Genomic DNA, 15,604 nt, shown 5'->3' on the forward strand with positions numbered 1-15,604 from the left:
GGCACTCAACCTGGAATATTTCTTTTTGCAACCTGGATACAATTCTTTCTTGGAGCCCGCATCAATGGTTGGCAGATCCTTATACCCAATCATATGCTTATCTGGGCCCTCGAAATCTGCAATCATAGCAGCAAAATCTGGCATATCAAGATCGTCGTCATCTGCGTCGACGTCTTGGTTTTCCAGTGGGCGTTTCGGCTTTCCGGTGTTTCATTGGTAGCTTGACGCCTCTGCCCCGTTGTTAGATTCAACATCCATGTGACACTGATCGGGGTTTGGCATCTCGCTGCCCTGGGTATCTTCATCCATGACCTCCTCTTCACCGTGTCTGGTCCAACGTGTATATCCATCCATGAATCCCCTAGAGACTAAGTGCATCTGGACACCTGCAACTTCTTGTGACTCTGTATTGGCACAATCAGTACATGGACACAGGATGTAATCCGCATCACCAATTCTCCTCATTGTACTTTCAGCCAAATTCATGAACTCTGTCACGCCACTGATAAAATCTGCGGTTTTCCGATTCTTCATCCATCAAGATCATTCCATCTGCAGCACACAAATGGTAATTAAAAACAAAACAACAACATTAATACACGGATTAACTACTGTCCAAAGATGCGTGCATAAATCACAAGGTTTTATTTTAATAATTACTGAGGGCGCTCCATGTTGTTATCCAGACGTGCTATGACAACAATTAATGGCCGGTCAATTTACACGTAGAGTACTAGTACAACACTACACTTAGGAATTGAATACCTAAATTTAGCCACTCACGAAAAGAATACCTTAATTAATTAGCCACGCGGCGACCTCCACAACAGGGTCGACGAGCAAAGCTTAGTGCGGCTGCCGCCTGAAGTTCGACCTCCACTATCCCGCCATCGACCGCGATGGATGTGCTCAAATCACGCCGCCGCTGACCTCGATGGTTGAGCTCCTCCTATCTCCCGCCGCAGAACGAGGATTGACCTCCTATGACGCCACCACCGCCCACCGACTGAGGATTGACCTCTTCTCCGGTAGCCGCTGCCTAGGCCGCCGCCGCCATCTCTATATGCAGAGCGGCTGTTTTTTTAACGGATATCTGCGGAGCGGCTGTTTACACGGTATCTCACCGTAACTCAATTATAATGTTGAGGATATCGCTTATCGTTATCGTCTCGGTCAGCTAGGGATTAGAGATTAATTGGAAATCGGCCGATTAATCGATTTTATCGGTCAATTATTAATCGGATATTTTTTGCAAATCTCAGGTTCCCAACACTAAAATACGCTTATTCAACACCAAAAGAATATTTGACAAAAAATTTACCTTGATTTCCAGCCTTTGAATCCTCATATAATGACAAATAAAATAGGACAATAGTACATATTGCGTAACAAGGTTCACAAAACATAAATAAACATAGTTTTTGCAAACATTGTGCTATGAATAGGTCTGATTTATGGGTAGATTCCCGATAAATCGCTTGTCAAAACGATAAATCAGTCCAAAAGATAAATGACAAAGATAAGGCATAATCTTATCGGTCACCCCCCAGTAAGCGATAAATCGGAAGATTAATCGGTGAATCGGAAGATTTCTTGAACAGTGTCAATTATATGGACAGGGTAGTACATCACATACGGTTATGTAACGGCAACCGTGTCTAACCTACGTTGTCTTCTCACACGGTTTGGTGCGGAAATCGTGTGTGACGTTGTAATACCTAACACAAATGACATGTACAAAAGTGTGCCGTATACAAAATATATATAGTGCCATTAGTAGTTCCCGACCGTTAGCTTATCTCCACAGTTTCCCCATTTCTCCCAAATTCCTACATAGCCTCCAAATTCCCTCGCGTGGCACTGACATTGGGGGAATGCGGACGAGTGGTGCTGATGGTTTCGGTGCGGCTGCTCCTGCTCGTATCGCTGCCACGACGGCAGTCGCCCCCGAGCACTTGCCTAAGGTCATCAGAAGGCATGTGTACTACGGATCCGAATCATCCTGTCAGGTTCCAATCTATCCCGATATTTTTTACCATGTCCAAAGTATGGCTCCTTGCTGAATCCGTCCTGAATGACCCCCCCCCCCCAGGAAAGCAATCTGCCGCTAGATCCGGAGCTTGACTCCAGACTCTCGCAACATGAGTTTGACTCCAAGTTTTGCGCCACCGAGAAGTATCAAAAGTTGAGTTGTGTGCATGGGCACACTCCCGCTCGATGTGTATGCACAGAGGGATTCGACATTGGCAGGCGGTTTCTCAGTTGCCCCTTAGAGGTTAGTGCTAATTAAGTTCATCATTTTACTTCAGTTAATGCCACCGCTCATCCAGAATACTATTTAACATTGGCAGGGATATGAGGCTTGTGCCTTTGTTAACTTGCTGGATGAAGAATGGCATGGCAGGGCTCTGAGTGTTATCACCAAGCTCGCAGAAGATAACGTAAAGCTGAAGAAGAAACTGGCTGATCTGGAATGTACAGTCAGTACGATGAAGCAAGAAAGAATCAATCATAGGCAACAGATGAAAGCAAGAGACAAGAAGGAACTAGCATGTGTAGTTGTGGTTGTCACATTAGCCATGTTCTATGCGATGTTTGCAATGATGATTAGGGGTTTTGTTTGACAATATTGCTAAAGCACATCTAGATGTGCTCTAAGTAATGCACATCTAGGTCCTATATATGCCATTGATGTTACACGAAGATTCGTGCAGATATTTTTCTTTGTCTTTTTTCTTTTCCTTTCTAGTTTGATTATTACTGGATTTATCAATAAGAAGAGCTCAATGTATTGCTTGCCAACTGTCCTACTCCGTTCGTACCGGTACTGGTGCATAATCCCAAAAATCGTTCCTTGTTTTTGTCCTAAAAAAGGAAACCAGCCAAATAGCCAATAGGAGTCCCGCACAACCCCGGGAATTTGGAGCGACTGGGTACAAATAATTACGGTTGATTATATCAGCGGTTAGATAATACGTCAACCCCCGCTTCAATCCCTTCTCTGCATACCCCGCTTAAGTGTCCACCATCTTCATCGTCCCCAGCAGGCCGCGCTACACACTGGCACACACTCTGCAGCCATGTCGAGCGATAGCGAGGATGACAGTTCGGCCAGCAGTCTGGCGCCCGATGATAGGTCAACATCGAAATCATCCCGCTCGTTTTCCATGAGTCCGGCGTCGAGCCCAGACCTCGATTATATCCGGTTCATGGAAGGGATGCCGCCTCAGGAGTCGTCAGACAACAACCAGACGGACAAGGAGCCGTTGGAGGACGAAGAAGAGGACGACGATGATGATGAGGAGGAATGGTCGAACGAGGAGGAGGAGGAGGATGACAGCAACGACGATGACGACGGCAGCGGCGATGAAAAGGCAACGGTCAGCGGCAAGAAGCGTCCTTGCCAAGACGATGTCGTGGGGCCATCCAACAAGAACAACAAGAAGAAGAAGGACTAAATTAAGCAGACTGTATATATCTCTGTTTATCCTATCAATCTCATCGCAGACGGTTAGTAATATGTATTCGACAGAGATCTTCTACATTATCGCCAACAGGTTGGTTTGTTGAACTGTGTGCCCTGACGAGCACACAATTCACAAAAAAGACCTTATGGGTTGTCTATAATGATCGGACACAATTCTGATTACCGACCTGTTTCCCGGGTATCACACACATCTTGTTACGCCGAATCATTTGTGTTCACCTCACTCATCCCAAACGGTTCATCGGAGTGAACTGTATGCCGTATATCGCACACACCTTGATCTGGCTGCCCGTTTCTGTTGTTCTGTCTCATCGCAAACAGTTCGTACAGATCAACCGTATGCCCCTCATCGCACACGCAACTATAATCTAAACCGTGTTTGATGCATCCGTCATCGCAAACGTTTTATACATTTCTGACGGTTTTCCTACACCACCGTTTGCGATCATTGCATCGCACACAGTTTCTCGAAGGGTCTCTGATTGTAGTGTCGTGTTAGCAGCATCCTGCAGTAGTGCAGGTACTAAGTTCATGATAAATTAAAGTTCAATTAATCATATTACTTAAGAACTCCCACTTAGATAGACATCCCTCTAGTCATCTAAATGATCACATGATCCATATCAACTAAACCATGTCCGATCATCACGTGAGATGGAGTAGCTTTCAATGGTGAACATCACTATGTTGATCATATCTACTATATGATTCATGTTCAACCTTTCGGTCTCAGTGCTCCGAGGCCATATCTGCATATGCTAGGCTCGTCAAGTTTAACCCGAGTATTCTGCGTGTGGAAAACTGGCTTGCACCCGTTGTATGTGAACATAGAGCTTATCACACCCGATCATCACGTGGTGTCTCGGCAAGACGAACTGTAGCAACGGTGCATACTCAGGGAGAACACTTGTACCTTGAAATTTAGTGAGGAATCATCTTATAATGCTACCGCCGTACTAAGCAAAATAAGACGCATAAAGGATAAACATCACATGCAATCAAAATAAGTGATATGATATGGCCATCATCATCTTGTGCTTTTGATCTCCATCTCCAAAGCACTGTCATGATCACCATCGTCACCGGCTTGATACCTTGATCTCCATCGTAGCATCGTTGTCGTCTCGCCAACTATTGCTTCTACGACTATCGCTACAGCTTAGTGATAAAGTAAAGCAATTACATGGCGATTGCATTTCATACAATAAAGCGACAACCATAAGGCTCCTGCCCGTTGCCAATAACTGTTACAAAACATATGATCATCTCATACAACAATTTATATATCATCACGTCTTGACCATATCACATCACAACATGCCCTGCAAAAACAAGTTAGACGTCCTCTACTTTGTTGTTGCAAGTTTTACGTGGCTGCTACGGGCTTCTAGCAAGAACCGTTCTTACCTACACATCAAAACCACAATGATTTTTCGTCAAGTGTGCTGTTTTAACCTTCAACAAGGACCGGGCGTAGTCAAACTCGATTCAACTAAAGTTGGAGAAACAGACACCCGCTAGCCACCTGTGTGCGAAGCACGTCGGTAGAACCATTCTCATGAACGCGGTCATGTAATGTTGGTTTGGGCCGCTTTATCCAACAATACCGCTGAATCAAAGTAAGACATTGCTGGTAAGCAGTATGACTATTATCGCCCACAACTCGTTGCGTTCTACTCGTGCATATAACATCTACGCATAAACCTGACTCTGAACCACTGTTGGGGAACGCAGTATTTCAAAAAATTTACCTACGATCAGGCAAGATCTATCTAGGAGATGCATAGCAACGAGTGGGGAGAGTGTGTCCACGTACCCTCGTAGACCGAAAGCGGAAGCGTTTAGCAACGTGGTTGATGTAGTCGAACGTCTTCGCGATCCAACCGATCCAGGCACTGAACGTACGGCACCTCCGCGTTCAGCACACGTTCAGCTCGATGACGTCCCTCGAACTCTTGATCCAGTTGAGGCCGAGGGAGAGTTCCATCAGCACGACGGCGTGGCGACGGTGATGATGAAGCTACCGGCGCAGGGCTTCGCCTAAGCACTACGACGATATGACCGAGGTGTGTAACTGTGGAGGGGGGCACCGCACACGGCTAAGACTATTGATATTGTGTGTTCTAGGGTGCCCCCTGCCCCCATATATAAAGGAGGGGAGGGAGAGGCCGGCCGGCCCCTGTAGGGCATGCCAGGAGAGAGGATCCTACTAGGACTCCAAGTCCTAGTTGGATTCCACCTCAAGGAAGGGGGAAGAAGGAAGGGAGAGGGAGAATGGAAGGAAAGGGGGCACCGCCCCTTCCCCTAGTCCAATTCGGAACCTAGGGGGCGGCCAGCCCCTTGTGGCCCTTCTCTCTCCCCACTAAGGCCCATGAAGGCCCATTAGTTTCCTTGGGGGGTTCCGACAACCCTCCGGCACTCCGATAGTTACCCGGTACCTTTCGGAACTCATCCGGTGTCCGAATAACATCGTCCATATATCAATCTTTATGTCTCGACCATTTCGAGACTCCTCGTCATGTCCGTGATCTTATCCGGAACTCTGAACAAACTTCGGTCATCAAATCACATAACTCATAATACAAATCGGCATCGAACGTTAATTGTGCGGACCCTACGGGTTCGAGAACTATGTAGACATGACCGAGACATATCTCCGGTCAATAACCAATAGCGAAACCTGGATGCTCATATTAGCTCCTACATATTCTACGAAGATCCTTATCGGTCAAACCGCATAACAACATACGTTGTTCCCTTTGTCATCGGTATCCTCATACCTAGTTCAATCTCGTTACCGGCAAGTCTCTTTACGCGTTCCGTAATGCATCATCTCTTGACTAACTCATTAGTCACATTGCTTGCAAGGCACATAGTGATGTGCATTACCGAGAGGGCCTAGAGATACCTCTCCGATACACGGAGTGACAAATCCTAATCTGGATCTATGCCAACTCAACAAACACCATCGGAGACACCTATAGAGCATATTTATAATCACCCAGTTACGTTGTGACGTTTGATAGAACACAAGGTGTTCCTCCGGTATTCAGGAGTTGCATAATCTCATAGTCTGAGGAACATGTATAAGTCAAAGAAAGCAATAGCAGAAAAACTAAACGATCATTATGCTAAGCTAACGGATGGGTCTTGTCCATCACATCATTCTCTAATGATGTGATCCCGTTCATCAAATGACAACACATGTATATGGCTAGGAAACTTAACCATCTTTGATTAACGAGCTAGTAAAGTAGAGGCATACTAGGGACACTCTGTTTGTCTATGTATTCACACATGTACTAAGTTTCCGGTTAATACAATTCTAGCATGAATAATAAACATTTATCATGATATAAGGAAATATAAATAACAACTTTATTATTGCCTCTAGGGCATATTTCCTTCATCTTCATCATCCCGGCGATCTCCATGACAAGGAGGGAGTAGTTCACCCTCGGGGCTGAGGGTATGTACCAGTAGCTATGTGTTTGATCTCTCCCTCTCTCTCTCTCTCTCTCTCTCTCTCTCGTGTTATTGATTTGGCACGATCTTGATGTACCGCGAGCTTTGTTGTTATAGTTGGATCTTATGATGTTTCTCCCCCTCTACCTTCTTGTAATGGATTGAGTTTTCCCTTTGAAGTTATCTTATCGGATTGAGTCTTTAAGGATTTGAGAACACTTGATGTATGTCTTGCATGTGCTTATCTGTGGTGACAATGGGATATTCACATGATCTAGTTGATGTATGTTTTGGTGACCAACTTGTGGGTTCTGTGACCCTGTGAACTTAGGAATAGGGGTTGGCACACGTTTTTGTCTTGACTCTCTGATAGAAACTTTGGGGCACTCTTTGAAGTTCTTTGTGTTGGTTTGAATAGATGAATCTGAGATTGTGTGATGCATATCATATAATCAAACCCGCGGATACTTGTGGTGACATTGGAGTATGTAGGTGACATTAGGGTTTTGGTTGATGTGTGTCTTAAGGTGTTATTTTAGTACGAACTCTAGGGTTGTTTGTGACACTTATAGGAATATCCCAATAGATCGACCAGAAAGAATAACTTTGAGGTGGTTTCGTATCCTACAATAATCTCTTCGTTTGTTCTTCGCTATTAGTGACTTTGGAGTGACTCTTTGTTGCATGTTCAGGGATTGTTATATGATCTAATTAATGTTATCATTGTTGAGAGAACTTGCACTAGTGAAAGTATGAACCCTAGGCCTTGTCTCGAAGCATTGCAATACCGTTTTTGCTCACTTTTATCATTAGTTACCTTGTTTTTTTTATATTTTTAGATTACAAAAACCTATATCTACCATCCATATTGCACTTGTATCACCATCTCTTCGCCGAACTAGTGCACCTATACAATTTACCATTGTATTGGGTGTGTTGGGGACACAAGAGACTCTTTGTTATTTGGTTGCAGGGTTGCTTGAGAGGGACCATCTTCAACCTATGCCTCCCTTAGATTGATAAACCTTAGGTCATCCACTTGAGGAAAATTAGCTGCTGTCCTACAAAACTCTGCACTTGGAGGCCCAACAACGTCTACAAGGATAAAGTTGCGTAGTAGACATCAGAACCACCATATTTCATTAAGTATATAGGAACACCAAACCTAGGAAAAATAATTTTTAAGCATTTTAATGGAAGTTTTGTGATCAACACTTTTTATAGTGATTGCTTCTACCCACTTGGTTACATAATCAACATTCATTAAAATGTAAGTATGTCCATGTGAGCTAGGAAAAGTTTCCATATAATCAAAACCCCAAACATCAAATGGTTCTACTACTAAGAATAGTTTATAAGCATTTCTTGACGTCTGCCAATACTACCTATCCTCTTACATTCATCACAAGATAGAATAAGTTTACGAGCATCTTTAAATAAGGTAGACAAAAAAACCCAACATGTAATACCTTGTGTGCAGTTATGTCTCCCGCTTGATCTCATCCATAGGCACTGGAATGACACCTCCTCAATATGCCATCACGTTCATTTTCAGGTATACATCACCTAATAATACCTTCTACCCCTGTTTTAAACAAATGAGGGTCATCCCAAAGATAGTGTCTCAAACCATAGAAGAATTTTCTCTTTTGTTGATAAGTAAAGTCGAGAGGAATATCTTTAGCAACAATGTAACTGGCATAATTAGTAAACCAAGGTTCAGCAACGATGTTACATTGTTTAAAACTATCATTGATAGGGATAGGATCATCAAGTATGTTTAGTAAGATCCTATCCCTATCAATGATGGTTTTCCTAATGAGCAACTAAACGACGAAGATATTGCGAGATCTCATTACAAACGTCAACTAATGATGTGTTTGTATGATTCGAGTGGGTCGTGGATTGGTAACCGTTATCCATGTCACTAAACGACGAAGATATTCTGCTGGGGTTATCTTCCTCGTTGGTTTATCTTGGAAAATCCGTAATCTAAGTCTAGGCATCGGGTCTTTGATCGACTAAATCCTCATACGCTGTATCTTGGATATTCCAAGAAGTTGGGAATAGAAAATAATAGTGAGGAATAACTTATTTCGTGAAAGCATTTTGTTGTGAAGAAAAGATTGAACTACAATTTCAAGTGGAGTCATATGCAGTCATGGAAGTAGCAACGAAGCTCATGATATCATTTCAAATTCAAGAAACACAAATGTTCGTGCATGATGACTTCAAGATGGTGAAGTACATATTCGCCTAGGTCGAGTTTGTTGGATATGTGTCAAATACACGTACAAGTTAGGCTATAGTTGAATTCGTAATTATCAAAATGTTAGATGTTTGAGTCAAACACGTGCAAGTAAGTGTAACCCATACTTAATATATTATGACACTGACAGATAGCCATAATATATTAGACGAAACTGATAGGGTAGACCCTAGATCAGCGAGGGACGGTCCGGGCACATGTGGCTGGGTATCTGGACCGGCTGTGGTGCGGTGACTGAGATGGTATGTGATGGACTCGTCGGGCTTTCTCGGTACATATTTTAGAGTTAATCCATTGAGATCAGAGAAGCATGAGTAGTGATGCACTAGGATGTACTCTCTCTGTCCCAAAATAAGTGTCTCAACTCTAGTACTACAAAGTGTACTAAAGTTGAGACATTTATTTTGGGACGGAGGGAGTAGATGTTTGCATTGAATCCCGTTAACAAATCTTGATGTCTGTGGTGTAATTGATTCCTGGACGATCAAGGTGAGCATTTAATTGGGTCATCTGATGAAGAGCCAGATTTGATTCTACCCAACCCTATCACACTGTATATCTGAAGCTATACCTCCAGACAAGGAAATACAGTACTACCTCCGTCTCGGTGAATAAGTCATTCGCGTAGTTCTAGGTTGACAAATTAACTATCTAAATATGTATTATATGTGACAAAAAATATATATTTAAAAACTACATCTATGTAGAAATCTAGTGATATACTTTTCATGACATATAACACATTTAATTCCTTAAATCGATGACCTAAAACTACGCGAATGATTTATTCACCTAAACGGAGGTAGTAGAATGCAACATTTGAAGCTGTGTGGCTCTTCTGCTGAATATACTGTACGAGAACCTACAAGATAGTTGCCGCTAGTGTTAAAAGAAACGAAAGAAGCATACATACCCCCCTGAACTTTCAGATTTGGGTTACATCACCCCCCGACCTCAAAAACCGGTTACTTAATCCCCTAAACTTTGCAATACCAGATAAAACACCCCCCGGGAGACTTTCAAGCTGGTTTTGCGGATGGTTTTGCTGACCAGATAACATGACCTAGTTTCGTTGGTTGACTTATATACTGCCACCTCGTCCAGTAACCCACATGTCAGTGTAAGCAAACTATTTCTTCTCAGGACCATCTTCCACGCCAAGCATGCGTATGGGAGCCCCTGCTCCAGAGTGCGTCGAACACCGAGTGCCGGTGCGGAGCCCTAGTCGTCGCCGCCGCCTGGCGCACTGGAGGCTACCACATGCCTCACCCTCGCCGCGCACACGGGAGGCCACCATGAACCTTACCCTCGCCGTCGTCGCTTGGCGCACAGGAGGCCGCCATGAGCATCGCCCTCACCGCTGCCACTCGGCACACTAGAGGCTGCCACGAGCTTTGGCGTCGCCGCCGTCTGCCCGTCCATCAGCGCACGAGTGGCCGGCACTAGCCTAGCCCTCGCCACCATCGCTTGGTGCACGGGAGGCCGCCACAATCCTCGCCATTGCCATCGTCGCTCGACGCGGGTGGCCGCCACGAGCACGCCCTTGAGGCCATCGCTCGGCGCATGGGAGACCTCCACGAGCACGCCCTTGAAGCTGTCGCTCGGTGCACGAGAGACCGCGATGAGCACGCCCTCGCCGCCGCACTTGTTGCACGGGAGATTGCCATGCCCGCATGTGTGGACTTCCTGGTGTTCGACGTGTGGAGGTCGGACACATCGAAGGTGCTGGCGGTAGCCTGGCGTAGAGCGAGAGGGCTGGTAGTGGTGCGCCACGGCGACGAGAAGTGACATGCCGCAAGGGTCGCATGGTCTGTACACTAGCAGGTCCACAGGCACCAGTTTCTCTCATGTCAGGGTAGGCAAGGTGCCCGCCACGGTCCTTCACCACCAATCCGCCATGGTTAGTTTGGAGATGAAGTCACCTCGCGCATAAGCAGCTAGCTGGCCGAGCGTGTAAGCAGTTAGCTACTAGTACATAGATTTGTTGATTGCACTAAGCAGCTAGCTAGCAAGAGCCGAGGGCACCGATCAAAATTTTTACGCGGACGCTGGCGAGAAGTGTTCAATGAACTGCCAACGCAGTGACGCTTTTCCTCTTCGCCTCGTTGCTGCATCAGCAAAACCACCATCTAAAACCACTAATCGGAGCGCTAGGGGGTGTTTGGTCCGGTATTGCAAAGTTTGGGGGATTAAGTAACTGGTTTTTGAGTTGAGGGGGTGATGTAGCCCAAACGTGAAAGTTAAGGGGGGTAAATACACTTCTTTCTCAAAGAAACTAGTAGTTGACTCAAGTGTCCTAGCGATTACGATCAGCGTCTACCGTATATTGGTTGTCGAAACACCCGATTTCAGGTGGTGGTCGATGCATCCCTTGACTGGGCAGACTCGTGGAAGCTTCTTGCCACAGCAATAAACATTGGTATTGCTTGTCACACAAGAGACGAACATACCACACATGATTTCTTCCTCCCTTGTCTGGGATCTGAATTGGTAATAAAGGTATCGTGGTGACGTATGCGAATGCTAGCAGCACTGCATCAGAACTGTTAAGTGGTTGTTAGTCAGGTTGCGAAGTGTGTGCGCGAATACAAGAATTCTGCACGCCACAATTTCTCAGACGAATAGCTACATAAAGGTCATGCATCACCATTCCGAAATTTGATCTCAAGCAATTGACCAGGAACTAGTTCTGAATCATAGCTCGAAAGAAAAAGTCTGCTAACACACAAACTGCAACACGGATGCTCAAAGTTTCAACAGTTTACGACTGAATTTTACAATCCCAAGGGATGAGCTCCCGCGACAGCACCCGCGTCGGGTGAGCGCCCCCGGCGGCGGCGCCTCGATCTCCCATCTCCGGCTAGCTGTGCAGCTGCCCAGGCCAGATCCGGAGTCCCCTGCTCGCCCTCTCTCTTCTGCTAGGCTCGGCTCGGCTCGGCGTCATGCGTTGGGAAGGGATGGCGCTCTCGCGTCCGCGCAAGTTGCGGCTGGGCGGGCGCCGCCGTCACCCGGATCTCCGGCCTCCGTCCTCCGTTGCGGCCGCCGTAACCGGATCCGGGTACCCCGCGAAGATCTCTCCCACGCCAGTCTCGGCGGCGCCCCGTCTCTCGGTTCGCCCGGCAATGCTGCTCGCCCGAGCCTCCGCGGCGGCCACCACTCCGTCGGCGTCTCCGGCTGTTGCACCCGTCATCCTTGCGCCGTCTGCGTCGTGCGCTCAGGCTGCAGGCACTACCCCGGTCGCCGGTGTTCTCCCTCGACCGCGGCCGCTGCCCCCAGCTTCCAGGTTCAGGAGGGAGGACGGGGGTCTTAAGGCTGCGTGCACGCCCTGTTCGGAGCCTGTGTCGACAACTGCTTCGGCCCCGAGGCCTGGCTCCCCTGTCCTTGCCGATGCCGCCTCTGTCAATGGGGACGACGTAGGCTGTGAAGAGGAAATGGCCGTGACGCTGCCTCCACGGGCGGTGTTGTGGGCCTCCGCTGCTGACGACGATGAAGATGAAGATGATGAAGAGGAGTTGCCTCCCCAGACACCGCAGGCTGCCACCAAGGCCCTCGATTCTGGAGGGATGTGCGTGGGGCATGACGCAGACACAAATGAGGGTTGGCAGGAGGTGCTACCACAGCGCGGGCCGCGCCCGACTTCATCGCCTTCCTCGACAATGGCTCCTCGTCCCATCCCTGCTTGGCTTCGCGGTAGATGTTATAGATGCTTCGCTCATGGTCATCACGCGGTTGTTTGCACAGAGCCGTTGCGGTGCTCCCGTTGTTTGGAGAACGGTCATCGTGCGCGTGGATGTTGCAACCCATGGCGTCCTCTAAGCTCACTGCCATGCAATGATGTGTCGCTCGTGTCGCAGCTCGACATCGTGCATCGTCCTGCTCTTGCTTCATGTGAGGGTCCGATGAGATCCGCACTCCCATCCAAGGCGCTTCATCGTGGGTCTTGGGCGTCTGTCGTCTCTAGTATCGTTGGCTCACCAACCTCGTCGGAGCTGATGTTGCAGTCCGCTTTGGCTGATCAGACTGCGTTGCTGCAAGGTTGTCTGGCGCGTGTTGGGAGCTTTTTAGAGCGAGCGGAGGCTGCTCTGAGTAGACTCTCGCTTGCACCAGCTATGTTGCAGACCTCTCTGACGCCGCACTCTCCTTGTGCGGCCGGTGTTTGCTCCGCGGAGGAGAAGGGGGCGGAGTTATATGGCTCCTTCTCCCCTCGTGTTGGAGACAATTCATCCTCGATGCCTACCTCCCATCCTATGTTGTCTTCCACTAAGGGCGAGTCCATCGCTTGTGACTCCGGTACTGCAGGTCATGCCCGAGCTTAGGGAGCTATGTCTGAGTTTGTCAGTGGATCATATGAAGGTGGACACGTCGACGACCTCGAGCGAGGATCATATGAAGGTGAGCAGCTGGAGGTTCCTATGGTTGACGATGCGAGAGGGAAGGCATCCGTGATGTCATGATGGATGTGCTCGGTTTCTCGTGTTGTCGGTGTGGCCTTGGTATTTTGAGTCATCATTGCCGTTTTCTCACCCCGGGTTCCGTTGCACTGTAGAAGTGTTGAGGGTTGTGCTTGTTGGGTGTTGGGAGCACTTGGCGGGCCATCTATGTGGCCGTGGTGCTTCGTGTTGAGTGAGTTTGTTTGTATCGGTTTTCCGTAAATTAATTGGGCAATTCTCTTCTTCTTAATTAATCGATGAGGCAATTCTTTGCTAATTTTTTTAAAATAATACATTTTTTAATTAATTTTCATAAATATTACGCTGGGTAATTTTTTTTCAAAAATAATACACCGTCGGCCCGCTGCAGGCCGACTGGGCCTAGTCAGCCCAGAGCAGGCCGATTGGACTCCAGTCGGCCTACAGCTGGCCGACTGGCCCTGTCGGCCCACTGTGGGCTGATTGGGTCCTGTCGGCTCACTGTGGGCCGACTGGAGCTAATTAGCTCGCTGAGGGCTAATTGTTTTTGCAAAAAAAGTAGGCATAAAAAAATATGTTTAAAAAATGTTAATTATGTAATTAAAAAATGTTAAACGTGTATAAAAAATGTTTCTGATGTATACAAAAAATGTACAATATATATGCAAAAAAGTTGACATAAAAATATGTTTAAAAAGTGTTAAGCATGTATTTAAAGTTGTTAAATGTGTGTATAAAAAATGTTCCTTATTTATACAAAAAATATAGAATGTGTATGAAAAAAAGTTGACACCAAAAAAAATATGTTTGAAAAATATGTTTGAAAAGTTGACATTTTTTCAAATACATGACTAAAAATTGTTAAATGTGTTTATAAAAAATGTTTCTTATCTAGTCAAAAAATATAGAATGTGTATGAAAAAAAGTTGACACCAAAAAAATATGTTTGAAAAAAAATGTTCCAGTTGCGTACAAAAAGAGCAACCAATCATACTTAGGTCCGTGATGCTCCCATACCGGATCCGGAGCTGGAACATTTTTTTATACACGTTTAACCTTTCATTCCAATACATGAAACATTTTTGTGTACTCGTTGAACATTTTTTCAAATACATGATTAACATTTTTTTCAAACATATTTTTTTGGTGTCAACTTTTTTTCATACACATTCTATATTTTTTGTATAGATAAGGAACATTTTTTCAAATACATGATTAACATTTTTTTTCAAACATATTTTTTTGGTGTCAACTTTTTTTCATACACATTCTATATTTTTTATATAAATAAGGAACATTTTTTATACACACATTTAACAATTTTTAAATACATGCTTAACACTTTTTAAAACATATTTTTTATGTCAACTTTTTTGCATATATATTGTAAAATTTTTGTATACATCAGGAACATTTTTTTATACACGTTTAATATTTTTTAATTACATAATTAATATTTTCTAAACATATATTTTTATGCCTACTTTTTTTGCGAAAACAATTAGCCCACAACGAGCCAATTAGCTCCAGTCGGCCTACAGCTGGCCGACAGGACCCAATCAGCCTACAGTAGGCCGACAGGGGCCAGTCGGCCAGCTGTAGGCCGACTGGAGTCCAATCGGCCTGCTGTGGGCCGACTAGGCCCAGTCGGCCTGCAGCGGGCCGACGAAGTCAAAAAAACATAATTCAAATGAGCAATACTTTCGTGCTCTGATTGTTGATGACAGCAGTGGACAGTTCCCTGCCATACTATCTTGAAAGCCTGCCAGTATAAATAAGAATTAGTTAGCAAACATAAACATTGTTTCACTATGTACAATAAATAACACGTTCCTATTTACAATATAAAAGAAAATCAGTTGTGAAGTTTGAAGTGCAATTTTGACCTACATTAGAACAAATGAAGAAGGCATTGTACTGAAATACTCCCTCCGCAAACAATTAGTGAAAACGTCTTATACTTGTTTAGAGAGA

General features: G+C 45.5%; 1 protein-coding gene across 1 annotated transcript in view; it reads right to left on the reverse strand.

Annotated features, from left to right (window-relative positions):
- Positions 1 to 15,257: 15,257 nt before the first annotated feature.
- LOC123166396 (uncharacterized) overlaps positions 15,258 to 15,604 on the reverse strand; it is a 5,202-nt gene continuing 4,855 nt past the window's right edge. The window contains exon 2 of the mRNA XM_044584194.1: positions 15,258 to 15,392. The gene's annotated coding sequence lies outside the window, so the exon portion shown is untranslated. The remainder of the gene's footprint in view (positions 15,393 to 15,604) is intronic.

The sequence above is a fragment of the Triticum aestivum genome, chromosome 7D (genome assembly GCF_018294505.1).
Source record: "Triticum aestivum cultivar Chinese Spring chromosome 7D, IWGSC CS RefSeq v2.1, whole genome shotgun sequence".
Lineage (NCBI taxonomy): Eukaryota > Viridiplantae > Streptophyta > Magnoliopsida > Poales > Poaceae > Triticum > Triticum aestivum.